General features: G+C 38.7%; 1 long non-coding RNA gene across 1 annotated transcript; it reads right to left on the bottom strand.

The window, feature by feature from the left end:
• Positions 1 to 862: 862 nt before the first annotated feature.
• Positions 863 to 14576, bottom strand: LOC141409477 (uncharacterized). The gene is made up of 3 exons (XR_012430408.1): positions 14445 to 14576; positions 12895 to 12928; positions 863 to 1096 (listed from the first exon to the last, which is right to left on the bottom strand). It is a non-coding gene; the product is annotated as an uncharacterized lncRNA (long non-coding RNA).
• Between the last annotated feature and the right edge of the window lie 273 nt (positions 14577 to 14849).

A 14849-nucleotide genomic window follows, 5' to 3' on the forward strand; every position in this document is an offset into this window, starting at 1 on the left:
CTGTCATTATGATATTAACTGGTTATTTTGCTGGTTATTTTCTTCCTAGCCTCGATGGTCTTTACATTTTGGCATGTTTTTGCAATGGCTGCTACCAGTTTTTTCTTTCCATGTTTAGTGCTTCCTTCAGGATCTCTTGTAGGGCAAGCCTGGTGGTGACAAAATCTCTAAGCATTTGCTTATCTGTAAAGGATTTTATTTCTCCTTCACTGATGAAACTTAGTTTGTCTGAATATGAAATTCTGGGTTTAAAATTCTTTTCTTTAAGAATGTTGAATATTGGCCCCCACTCTCTTCTGGCTTGGAGAGTTTCTGCCGAGAGATCTGCTGTTATTCTGATGAGCTTCCCTTTGTCGGTAAGCCAACCTTTATCTCTGGCTGCTCTTAACAGTTTTTCCTTCATTTCAACTTTGGTGAATCTGACAATTATGTGTCTTGGAGTTGCTATTCTGGAGGAGTATCTTTGTGGCGTTCTCTGTATTTCCTTAATTTGAATGTTGGCCTGGCTTACTAGGTTGGGGAAGTTCTCCTGGATGATATCCTGAAGAGTGTTTTTCAACTTGGTTCCATTTTCCCCCTCACTTTCAGGCACCCCAATCAGATGTAGATTTTGTCTTTTCACATAATCCTATACTTCTTGAAGGCTTTGTTCATTTCTTTTTCCTCTTTTTTCTTTAGACTTCTCTTCTTGCTTCATTTCATTCATTTGATCCTCAGTCACTGATACTCTTTCTTCCAGTTGATCGAGTCAGTTACTGAAGCTTGTGCATTTGTCACGTATTTCTCTTGTCATGGTTTTTTATCTCTGTCAGTTCATTTATGGCCTTCTCTGCATTGATTATTCTAGTTATCCATTCTTCCATTCTTTTTTCAAGATTTTTAGTTTCTTTGCACTGGGTATGTAATTTCTCCTTTAGCTCTGAGAAGTTTGATGGACTGAAGCCTTCTTCTCTCACCTCGCCAATGTCATTCTCCATCCAGCTTTGATCTCTTGCTGGCAATGAGCTGCGTTCCTCAGTTGAAAATGCAGAAATCACCCATCTTCTGTGTCACTCGTGCTGGGAGCTGGAGACTGGATCTGTTCCTATTCCACCATCTTAAAGAAAACAATTGTTAGTCAAAAATTTTGTTTCCAGCAAAACTAAGCTTCATAAAGGAAGGAAAGATACAGTCTTTGCCAGGCAAACAAATGCTGAGAGAATTTGATGCTATCAAACGAGCACTAGAATAACTGCTAAAGGAGCTCAAAATCTTGATACAAATCCTGGAAACACATCAAATAGAACCTCTGTAAAGCATAAATCTCACAGTACCTATAAAATAAAAACAATTAATAAAAATAACAGGATACTTAGGCAACAAATAACATGATGAATGGAATAGTATCTCACATCTCAATAGTAACATTGAATATAAGTGACCTAAATGCCCCACATAAAAGATACAGAATTGCGGAGTAGGTAAGAATTTACCAACCAAGTATCTGCTGCCTCTAAGAGACTCACCTAACACATAAGGACTCACATAAACTTAAGGGTAAAGCGTGGAAAAAGACATTTCATGCAAATGGACATCAAAATTGAGTAGGAGTGGCTATTCTTATGTCAGACAAAACAATCTTTATAAAGCAACAGCAGTTTGAAAGACAAAGAGGGACATTATATAATAATAAAAGATTTTATCCAACACGAAAATGTTACAATTCTAAATATATACGCATCTAACCCTAGAGTTCCTAAATTCAGAAAACAATTACTTCTAGATGTAATAAATGAGAAAAACAGCAACGTGATAATAGTGGGGGAACTTCAATACTTCACTGACAGCAATAGACAGTTCATCAAGACAGAAAGTCAAAAAAGAAACAATGGACTTAAACTATACCCTAGAAAAAATAGATTTAGCAGATAAGTACAGTCATTCTAACAAACAATCACAGAATATACATTTTATTCATCAGTGCATAAAACTTTCTCCAAGATAGACCATATGATAGGCCACAAAACAAGTCTCAACAAATTTAAGAAAAGTGAAATTACATAAACTACTCCCTCAGATCACAGTGGAATAAAAGTGGAAATCAACTCCAAAAGGAACCTTCAAAACCATAAAATACATACAAATTAAATAATCTGTTCCTGAATGGTCACTGAGTAATCAATTAAGTCTAAATGGAAATTAAAATATTCTATGAACTGAAGAATAATAGTGACACGACCTTTCTAAACCTCTGGGATACAGCAATGTCAGTGGTAAGTGGATAGCTGATAACCTTAAATGCCTACTTCAATAAGTCTGAAAGGGCACAAATAGATAATCTAAGGTCACACTTCAAGAAACTAGAGAAACAAAAGCAAACCAAACCCCAAACCCAGCAGAAGAAAAGAAATAGCAAAGGTTATACCAAAATAAAATAAAATCTAATATAAAAATATAAAACACAAATAAAACAAAAGGCTGGTTATTTTAAAAGACAAATAAAATTGATAAACCTTTAGCAAAATTAACCGAGAAAAGAGAGAGAATATCCAAATAAGCTCAATTAGAAATGAAATGGGAGATTTTACAATCGACACCACAGAAATACAAAAGATTATTCAAGGCTACTACAAACACGCACATAAACTAGAAAACCTAGAGGAGATGTATAAATTCCTGGAAAGATATAACCCTCAACCTTCCTAGCATAAAACAGAAAGAATTAGAAACCCTGAACAGACCAATAACAAGCAGCAATATTGAAATAATAATATAAAATTACCAACAATAAAAAAGTTTAGGACGAGACAGATTCACTGTTTAATTCTATCAGGCATTAAAAAAAAAAGTGGGTACCAAGCCTATTAACTTTATTCCACAAGATAGACAAAAAGAGAATACTCCCTAAATCATTCTATGAAGAGAGTATCACCAAGGAGAAGACATAACCAAAAAATGAAACTACAGACCAGTATCTGTAGGGAGCTGAAGGCCTGTGGGATGTGACCAACTTGGCATTCCACTGGAGGCTATGTGATCAAACAGCAAACTGTTTATCATGAATGCAGGATGTGGGCAAACTCACACTGTGCCTGATGCCAAAAGGTTTGCTGAGGGCCTTCACTCCCTGGCACCGGGCTCCTTGAAGTTCTCTACTGGAAAATTTAGTGCCTATTTTTCGAGGGATGCAGTCTCAGAAGCCTGCTGTGAACCAAACGGCAATTGACAATTATCCAACAATCACCACCCCCCCTCATTATGTCTTTTACCTAAAAAATTTGGAGGACTGAAAAAGCGTAGGACCCTTGTCCACGAGATGCAAGGTGCCCCCTGACCCCTTCTTCCAAACATATTCTTTTGTCTTTGCCTTTTATTCCCGTGTTTGCCCCGTTTGTTCAGTCCCCCAAGGTCCATGCAGGTTATAAGTGGCGTTCAAATACAGGGACTTCAAGGACGTGAACAAAGAAGGTCTGCTGGAGCAGAGGAACTGAAATTCACAAGGTGAACGGGGACCCTGGGACAAGTCTGCCTGCAGTGGATATAAGGTTAGTGCCCTAAAGAGGTACTGATCAGTGCCCTAAAGAGGTACTGGGTACTGGGAAGAGGAAGTTTTCTGAATCAGGGTAACGTGGGGCAGAATTTGTCTGTTGAAGAAAAACATGTGCGGTTGCTTAAAGTTCTATTGAGACAGTCTGGAGGTCAGGTTAATTCACAGACACTAAATAACCACCTGCAGAAGCCACAAAATGTTTTCCACAGGCAGGCACTTTTGATGTGGAAAATTGGGACAGAGCAGGAGATGGATTAAAACAGGCTCATCAAAAAGGTCTTAAAGTTGATTCTTCTGTTTTTTCCACTTGGAGTTTAATTTGTACTGTACTTCTATCATTATCTCTTTATTCTGCAGGACAGGAGGCCGAGTCTAAAAACCTGAAATAATCTGTTGTCCCACCCACAGCACCAATTGAAAATAAAAAACAGGAGAGGGAGGATAAAAATTGGCCTATAACACCTCCTCCAATTGCAGAAACATCTGTACCACCTTCTTCAGTAGAAGAAATAGAAATAAAAAATACAAAGAATTTTACCCTCTGCTGCGATAGCTGAAGAGCTCTTAGGACCTTGCACTTTTCCTATTTCTGTAAGGCCTGATCAAAATAATCCACAGCAGCTTATTCATGAACACACTCCACTAGAGTTTAAGTTGTTGAAGGAATTAAAAGCAAGTGTGGTAAATAATGGCGTACAGAGCCCATTCACTTTAGGATTGCTAGAATCTGCATTTGGTGCTATGCGTCTTTTACCCTTTGATGTAAAACACTTGACACGAACTTGCTTGTCTGCTAGTGCATATCTGACAGGAAATTTAAATTAACAAGAAATGTGTGCAGATCAGGCTAGACAGAACCGTGTTGCAGGACACAGAGACATTACAGAGGATATGCTACTGGGTAATGGCCCTTATTCAGACCAGGAACGTCAAATGGCACTCCCAGACGCTGCTTATCAGCAGTGTGCACAGGCTGCTAAACACACCTGGGCCACAATTCCTGAAGAAGGAGTCCCAGTACAATCCATTTTACATATCATGCAAGGGTCGCAGGAACCCTATGCACAATTTCTTGCGTGATTACAAGAGGCAGTGAAGCGTCAGATTCCTCATATGATGGATGCATAAATGCTAACCTTAACTCTAGCTTTTTTTTTTTCCACAGAGGTGATAATAAAATAAAATTAGACCGTGTTTTTTTTCTCCTTTATTTTTACATATTAATTAATATACAGAATCAGTAAAAAAATAATAAAAATGCATTCATATTATCATCTAAAAGAAGAAATACTGTTTTTAATCAACTCTAGCTTTTGAGAATGCCAGTGCAGATTGTAAATGTGCACTGACACCTGTGAGTTGTACAAAAAACTTGGGAAATTTCCTCAGAGGTTGTCAGGATGTAGGAACTGAGCTTCATCGATCTGCAATTTTAGCGTAAGCAATGGCTAATTTAGCAGTTGACAAATCTAAAAGGAACCAAGGGTCAAACCCTAAAATGTGAAAATGTAATAGTTGTGGGAAAACTGGACATTTTAAAAAGGATGCTGCAGGATCTCAGGACAGAAAGCACCTTATAATGCAGTTACCCCCCAACCCCAGTGGAAAAAAATGCCAGAACTTTGTCCTTGCTGTAACAAAGGAAATCACTGGGCTAAACAGTGCTGCTCAAAATTTCATAAGAATGGCACCCCCAGTTGGGAAGCTAGATGGGGGTCTTGACCCACGCCCATCAAACAATGAGGGCATTCCCAGTTCAGACCACAAGGCTGCTTCAGGGATGGGTTCCTGGAAGCACATTGATTGCCTCACCGCAGGAACACCAGGAAGTGCAGGATTAGATCTACCCACCAGAGAAAGAATCACGTTAGTTGGGGGAGATAAACCCATCAAAGTTCCCACTGGTATTTGGGGACATTTACCAACAGGAAACATGCGACTAATTTTAGGCAAAAGCCATCTTAACTTACAGGGCATTACTGCAGTCCCAGGAGTTGTTGACTCTGATTATGAAGGAGAAATTCAAGTAGTTTTAATGTCACAAGATCTTTGGATTTTTGAACCAAGAGAATATATTGCTCAATTATTGCTTATTCCCTGCAAATTACACCCTTCTCTGCAAAAGAAGAAACGAGAAAATAAATGGTTTGGGTGCACAACTACAAAGAAATTTATCTATCCCATCTTGTAGCCTCTAATAGACCCAACCTGTGTAGTACAAATTAAAGGAAAGGAATTTTATGGGCTTATGGATATGGGAGCTGATGTGTCAGTAACATATAAAGATAATTGGCCCCCATCCTGGCCCTAGCAATTAACTTCTATGTCCCTGGTGGGAGTAGGAGCATCTAAGAGTGTTCAACAGAGTGCTAAGATTTTATCTTGTCTTGGTCTGAATGGACAATCATGTACTTTTCAGTTTTGTGTTGCAAATATAGCTATCAATTTATGGGATCAAGAATTACTTACAGCATAGGATATGAGACTTACAAATGAAAACTTTGATAACCCAGGATTTAAAATGTTGAAGAACATGGCATATCAGAATGGGAAAGGTTTAGGGAAATTCCTACAAGGAAACCCTAACCCAATATCAGTAACTAGAAAAACAGATAGAAAAGGGTTAGGACGTCAGGATTTCTGATGGGGGTCATTTATATTTCTCCTCTGCCTTACCATTAGAATGGCTTAGTGACAAACCTGTGTGGGTGGATCAATGGCCCCTAACACAGGAGAAGCTACATCAGCTTCATCTGTTGGTAAAAGAACCTTTGGATTCATATAGAAAAGTCAGTTAGCCCCTGGAATTCACTGGTATTTGTTATTCCAAAAAAGTCCAGAAGCAATAATGACCTCTGGGGTTTCAGCTCAATGCTCAGAGCTAATTGAAGTCATTCAGGTTTTACAGCTCACAGCTTCAGATTCTATCAACATTGTCTGTGATTCAGCTTATGTTGTAAATGTAACCAGTCACATAGAAACCGCTACAATTAAAAGTCCACTAGACCCAGAACTGCTTAATTTGTTTATGTTAATGTGATCATAGACACTTATTCTCATATGCTGCATGCTACATGCCAAACAGGTGAGACAGCTGGTCATGTATGGCAACATTGTCTGTCATCATTTGCTCATATGGGGATATCTAAACAATTAAAAACTGACAATGGACTCACTTATACTAGTCATGCTTTTCAAAATTCCTTACAGCTTTGGACAATAACCCATAAAAAAGGAATTCCTTATAATCCTAGAGGACAAGGGATTATAGAGTGGGCACATCAAACATTACAATGCATGTTGAAAAGAAAAAAGGGGGTATAAGAGGACAACTACCACCTCAATCAAAACTACAATTAGCCTTATTTACTTTAAAATTTTTGGCTCCTGGTACAGATGGTAAGACTCCAGTGGAAAGACAATGACAAGTGTTAGAGACAAAGACAAAAATTTATCTGAAAGTGCTATGGAAATCCGCAGAAGAAGGACAATAGAAAGGTCTGGTGGATTTACTGACATGGGGACAAGGGTATACTTGTGTTTTCACAGGAGATGGACAAACCGTGTGGGTGCCCTCACGGTGCATGCAGCCATGGAATGGGATACTGGAGGAACCCAGGGTGGCCAACCATGGGCCCGGTCCCTCTGGTATGAGCCATGAGCCAGTTGAGCTTGAGTGCAAAGACGGAGAGAAGGATGACCAGAGTCACGAGGACATCAACCCCCATAACCTGGGGACAACTCAAGAACACCATGCAGGAAGCCGAGAAACTACTGGAGCGTCAAGGCGAGACAAAAACCCCTGATTCCATGTTCATGACCATGTTAGCCATAATGTCCTCTGCAGTATGTTTTCCCTGTGCAAAGGCAAAAACATATTGGGCATATGTTCCAAATCCCCCAGCAGTACGACCTATACTTTGGAGTGATACTCCTCCTGGGATTTATCACGATCAGGGAGAGTGGGCTCCAGGACCCATAACTCCCCCTGACATAGAACAATTAGACTCTCAGAATACTGTCATTAATTTGAACGCTCCACTGGAAGGATTTCCTTTGTGTATCACCACAAAGACATCGCTCAACCATAGCTGTCTTACAATTCAAGCTCAAACATGGTTGAGTCACTATGGAAAAATAATGTACTTATTAAGTCTTGGTTCTATTAATGTAACTGATGTGCTAACCAACCTTTCCTGGCTCAGTCACCCTAATTGTGCTGACTATATGGAATGGATTCCCTTCAATATTTCCTACCCCCCTCCATGAAACCAGTGTCTTGGCCCACTGGCTAGAAAACAATCTATGTTAACTGGAGACATTGTGGATTGGGGACCTAAAGGTCAATTAGATGGAAAAGATGAAAATCAGAAATCATGGCACAAACTTCACTGGCATTGGTGGCGAACTTTTAATACTTCTTCTTTATACAACACTGGGATCCAATCCCCGTCTGCTGCCCAGATTGCTTGTCATGGAGCAGGCTTTAGCCTGCTTCTTCCTCAGTGGCATTATGTAGGGAGGAAAGGACCAATTCAAGAGACGATATGGAAGGCAGCACTCCCATTTATGAATGACAGTATCTGGATTGGGATACTATCCAATAATAGCAATAGTAAACAATACTGTCTTAATGTTACATTTGTAAAGAATATCACTACGCAATTTACAGTTTGTGTTTTTAATCCTTATGTCTTTTTGGCAGCTAAGAAGGACCAGCTCCAGGTAAACAGTATCCAATTGACCTGTAAATCTTGCCATTTGTATCACTGCATTAATCATAGCACATTGCAAACACATAATAGCTCGACTTTGATTTTAGGTTGCATCCCTGGGCTATGGATTCTTGTTAATCTGTCCGAGCCTTGGGTTGCCACAACTGCCTTGCATTTTGTGAAACTTCTAACTCATCATGTCTATAGATCCTTAGGTATGATAATTTTTGCTATTGTTTCCTAGGTCACACTAATAACTTCTGTTGTGATGTCCTCTGTAGCTTTGCATAGTTCTATTCAAACAGCTCAGTACATGGAGAACTGGATGTGCACAGCCAAGCAAGCATGGCTACATTGAGTTACAAACTGAAGTGGCAATGTTGAAATCCATGGTTCTATGGTTAGGAGAACAAGTACAAAGCTTGCAGTTGCAGCAGCAATTGCATTGTCATTTTAACCACACTCATATTTGTGTAACAAACTTAGAATATAACCTAAGTGAGTATCCATGGGACCTCGTGAAAGCCCATTTGTAGGGAGCTTTCACATCCATCATCACCTTTGATATTGGTGAATTACAAGACAAAATTCTTGATTTAAATAGGCAAACTCAAGAATTTCGGTCTTCTTTAGAAGACTGGACTGAATTCCAGCAAGGCCTGGAGAGCCTCAACCCTTGGACCTATCTAAGGCACCACATTAACATCTTATATGTAGTTCTTAGAATAATGTTGCTTTGTCTCTGTCTTCTGTTCATAGTCTGTGAAATTGGATGGACCACCAATTGGAAAACAGGTGCTGCCAAGCCTGGATTTACATTCTTTCTATTAATTTGTAAACACAAAGGGGAACATGTAGGGAGCCAAAGGCCCGTGGGACATGACCAACTCAGGATTCCACTGGAGGCTATATGATCAAACAGCAAACTGTTTATCATGAATGCAGGATGTGGGCAGACTCACACTGCTCCTGCCACCAAAAAGTTTGCTCAGGGCCATCACTCCCTGGTGATCCTTGAAGTTATCTACTGGGAAATCTAGCACCTACTGTTCAAAGGATGCAGTCTTACAAGCCTGCTGTGAACCAAATGGCTGAGTGACAATTACCCAACAATCACCACCCCTCTTTCTCATTATGTCTTTTACCTAATAAATTCAGAGGGCTGAAAAAGCTCAGGGTCCTTTTCCACTAGAGGCGGGGTGCCCCCTGACCCCTTGTTCCAAACATACTTTGGTCTTTGTCTTTCATTCTAGCGTTTGCCCCATTTGTTCAGTCCCCAAGGTCCGTGCAGGTTACAAATATCCCTGATAAACATAGATGCAAAAATCGTTAACAAAACACTAGCTAATGGAATCCAACAGCATATTAAAAACATAATCCGTCATGATAAAGTAAGTTTCATACAAGGGATACAGGGATGGTTAAACATATGCAAGTCAATAAATGTGATACACCCCATAAAGAGAATTAAAAACAAAAATCACATGATTATCTCAATAGATGAAGAAAAAGCATTTGACAAAAGCCAGCATCCCTTCATGATTAAAACTCTCAGCAAAAGTGGCATACAAAGGACATACCTCAATGTAATAAAAGCTATCTATGGCAAACCTACAGTCAACATAATACTGAACAGGGAAAAGTTGAAAGCATTTCCTCTGAGAATTGGAAGGAGAAAAGTATGCCCACTCTCACCACTTCTGTTCAGCATAGTACTGGAGGTCCTAGCCAGAGCAATCAGACAAGAGAAAGAAAGAAAGGGCCTCCAAATCGGTAAAGAGGAAGTCAAACAGTAACTGTTTGCTGGTGATATGATCGGATACCTAGAAACCATAAAGACTTCTCCAAAATGTTCCAGGAACTGATAAATGAATTCAGCAAAGTTTCAGGATACAAAATTAATGTACACAAATCAGTAGCTCTGCTATACACCAACAGCAACCAAGCTGAGAATCAAATCAAGAACTCAACCCTTTTCACAATAGCCACAAAATAAATAAAATACTTACAAATATATATAACCAAGGAGGTGAAAGATCTCTACAAGGAAAACCACAAAATACTGCTGAAAGAAGCCATAGATGACACAAACAAAGGGAAACAAATCCCATGCTCATGGATGGGTAGAATCAACATTGTGAAAAAGACAATACTGCCAAAATAAATCTACAAATATAATTTCAATTCTCATAAAAAAGCCACCATCATTCTTCACAGAACTAGAAAAAAAAATCCTAAAATTCACATGGAACCAAAAAAGAGCCTGCATAGCCAAAGGAAGACTAAGCAAAAAGAATAAATCTGGAAGCATCACATTCCCCAACTTCAAACTATACTGGAAGTCCATAGTCACCAAAACAGCAGGACACTCGTATAAAAACAGGCACATAGACCAATGTAAATAATAGAGAACCCAGAAATAAACCCAAATGCCTACAGTCAACTGATTTTAATCGAAGCAAACAGAAACATAAAGTGGGCAAAGGACACCCTATTCAACAAACGGTGCTGGCATAATTGGCAAGCCACATGTAGGAGAATGAAACTAGATCCTCCTCTCTCACCTTATACAAAAATCACCTCAAGATGGATCAAGGACTTAAATCCAAGACCTGAAGCTGTGAAAATTCTAAAAGATAACATCAGAAAAACTCTTTTAGGCATTGGCTTAGGCAAAGACTTCATGACAAAGAACCCAAAAGCAAACGAAACTAAAACAAAGATAAGTAAGCGGAACTTAATTAAACTAAAGAGTTCTGCACAGCAAAAGGAACAGTCATCAGAATAAACAGGCAACGGACAGAGTGGGAGGAAATCTTCACAATCTATCTATTCAAAAAGGACAAATATCCAGAATATACAAGCAACTCAAAAAAATTATCAAGAAAAAACAAATAATCCCATCAAAAAGTGGGCTAAGGACATGAATAGACAATTCTCAAGAGAAGATATACAAATGGCCAACAAACGTACAAAAATGCTCAACATCACTAATGATCAGGGAAATGCAAATCAAAGCCACAATGCAATGCCACTTTACTCCCATGAGAATGGTCATTATAAAAAAATTAAAAAATAATAGATGTTGGCATGGATGCAGTAAAAAGGGAACACTTCTACACTGCTAGTGGGAATGTAAACGAGTACAATCACTATGGAAAATAGTGTGGAGATTCTTTAAAAAATTGAAGTAGGACTAACATTCCATCCAGCAATCCCACTACTGGGTATCTACCCAGAAGAAAAAAAAGTCATTTTACAAAGAAGTTATTTGCACACGCATGTTTATAGCAGCACAATTCGCAATTGCAAAAAATATGAAACCAGCCCAAATGCCCATCAATGAATGTATAAATAAACTGTGGTGTATATATACAACAGAATATTACTCTGCCATAAAAAGAAATGAATTAATGGAATTTGCAGCAACCTGGATGGAATTGGAGACCATCATTCTAAGTGAAGTAACTTAGGAATGGAAAACCAAACATTGTATGTTTTCATTCATAAGTGGGAGCTAAGCTATGGGGATGCAAAGGCATAAGAATGATACAATGGAGTCTGGGGACTTGGGGGAAAGGGTTGGAGTGGGGCATAAATGATAAAATACTACAAATTGGGTTAAGTGTTTACTGCTTGGGTGATGGGTGCACCAAAATCTCACAAATCACCACTAAAGAACTTACTCATGTAATGAACTACCACCTGTTCCCCCAAAACCTATGAAAATAAAAAAATTATTAAAGAAATTAAACGTCACACTTTGGGTCACCTAGAAAATTTGAATATTGGGGACATATAAACCATGCAATACTACCTAGCCATAAAAAGGAATGAGGTCATGTCCTTTGTAGCAATGTGGATTGAGCTGGGGGCCATTATCCTAAGCAAGCTAACGTAGGAACAGAAAACCAAATACTGCATGTTCTCCCTTATAAGTGGGAGCTAAACACTGAGTAGAGATGGACACAAAGAAGGGAACCATAGACACTGTGGCATACTTGAGAGTGGAGGGTGAGCAGAGGGAGAGGATTAACAAAGTACCTATTTAGTACTATGCTTATTACCTCGGTGATGAAATAATTTGCACACCAAACCCCTATGACATATAGTTTACCTGTATTACAAACTTACACATATACCTCTGAACCTAAAATGAAAGTTAAAAAAAAAACACTAAAGCATGAGCCACAAATATAAAAAAAAAGATTAATTCAGCCTCATCAAAATTAGAACCACTTATGCTTGAAAGCACACTCTCAAGAAACTGAAAGGCAAACCCATAGATAGGGAGAAAGTATTTGCCTCTCATGTATCTGATGTGGGACTTCTATAAAATATACATAAAGAATTCTTATAATTCACCAAAAATAAGTAAATCAACTGAACAGATATTTCTCCAAGGAAGATATACAAATAGCCAATAAGTTCAGAACATTTTGCTTAGCGTCATTAGTCATCAGGGAAATTCAAAGTAAAACACAATAAGGTAACACATCAGACACACTAAAATGGTAAGAACGTAAAAGTCTAATAACAATTGCTGAACATTTAGAGAAATTGAACTCTTCATATACTGCATGTGGAACATAAATTTTCACAGTCACTTTGATAAGCACTCTGGAATTCCTCAAACAGACATAGAATTACCATATGGTCCAGCAATTTCTCCCTTGGTATAAATCTAAAAGAAATGAAAAAAAAAAAAACTAAATAAAAACATTTATACAAATATTTATAGCAGCATTAGTCATAACTGTCCAAAGGTGAATACAGCCCAAATATCTATGGAGGCATAAATGAATGAACAAAATTGTATATATCCATATGCTCAGCCATAAAAATGAATGATGAGCATGCTACAAGCATGGATAAATTTTGAAAACATGCTAATTGAAAGAAGCCAGTCACAAAGGACCAAATATTATACAATTCCATTTACATAAAATGTTCACAATAGGCAGATATATAGGAACAAAAAGTAAATTAGTGGTTGCTTAGGGCAGGAAGGATGGGAGCATTGGGGAAATGATAGCTAAATTTAGGGATTCTTTTATGAAGTAATGAAAATGTTCTAAATTTACTGTGATGACGGTTAATTGTATACTTTAAATTAGTGAATCATATTCTATGTGAGTTACATCTTAATAAAGCTATTTTTAAAATATCTGGTGCTTCTGTATGGTAGGGAGCATGGACAGTCCATGAATACCTTCACTGTTAAGCCATTGTTGAATGGCTTTCGTGATGCAAGATGCACCATTTCCAACTGCAAATGGTCCAGGAAAATAAAAACATGACACATGGTTTCTTCAGGGACCATAATGTTGTGTCAGTGCTGGATAATTGGATTGGAACAGCAGCATTATTAATCTGAAAAATGGTCAACAGTGGTAAGGCACTGCCAATAACCCATAGAGGAGATAAAAAAATTCATTGTCATCCAGGTGCCAAGTACAGTGGTGTCAGGAGCAAAACTTTATGCAATGTGGCCACTCTCACTGGCAGATAAGATTTGGAAGGCCAGAAGTCTGGCATGCAATGGTAGCCTCCACAACAGAAACAATCCTGTACTTTGATCCTGTTTATGAAGGTGGATGTGTTGCCAAATCCAGTAGAATTATGGATTCAGTTAGAAATCGAAGCAACTTAAGTGGTTCATGCTCATTCTGGAGCTTGATTTCAGTGTCATCAGATCATGGTCTCTTATGTGGTCATCATCTACATGAGTAAATCAGATACATTAAGCAGGGGCAGCAGCAGCAACAATTTGTTTCTTTAGTTGCAGGCCCAAAGAGAGGTGTCTTTAGTCTGCAATTTTGTAGTTTTCCAAGTGGCAACCCAAACAAGTAGGTCATTGTCAATATCCTATGAGTCAGTAAAAGTATAACAAACTTCATCTAGTGGAGGATAACCCAGATCTATGAAAATGGCTTTGCATTCTGGCCACTGAGGAGAGGATCCATTATCTTTTCAATTTTGCATAGCTAGCGGTAAGATTGAACATATGCAGCAATCCAGGGGACATCAGCAGGTTTCAGCTTATCTGAACTGTCAGTGAACCAGGCCCACACATTTAGTTGAACCTCTGTGAGTCAAGGGCCTCATTTAGCCAGCTGAAAATGGGTAATAGCCACTTTTTCAGGTAAAGCCTATATGCTGCTGGGGTGAGGCCAAGTAAGTTTTAAGATGCAATTTACCTTTCACAAGCAAGGCTTGCTGAGCTCTTCTCACCATTGGAGGTATTAAGTTGAAATTGATCAACCCCAAACAGGAATGTCAGGCTGGAGAGGTGCAAGGCTGACCTCCATGGTTCAGGTGTTCAGTTCTGAAATGAGCCCAGTAGCAAAATGTATTAGTCAATTCTCACACTGCTATGAAGAAATACCCAAGTCTGGGTAATTTATAAAGAAAAGAGGTTTAATTGACTCAGTTCTGCATGACTGGGAAGGCCTCAGGAAACAATAATGGTGGAAGGGGAAGGGGAAGAAAGGTACCTTCTTCACAGGATGGCAGGAAGAAGAAGCACAAGCAGGGAAAATGCCAGATGCTTATAAAACCATCAGATGTCATGAGACTCACTCATTATCACAATAACAGCATGG

This window comes from Macaca fascicularis, chromosome X (genome assembly GCF_037993035.2).
Source record: "Macaca fascicularis isolate 582-1 chromosome X, T2T-MFA8v1.1".
Taxonomy (NCBI): domain Eukaryota; kingdom Metazoa; phylum Chordata; class Mammalia; order Primates; family Cercopithecidae; genus Macaca; species Macaca fascicularis.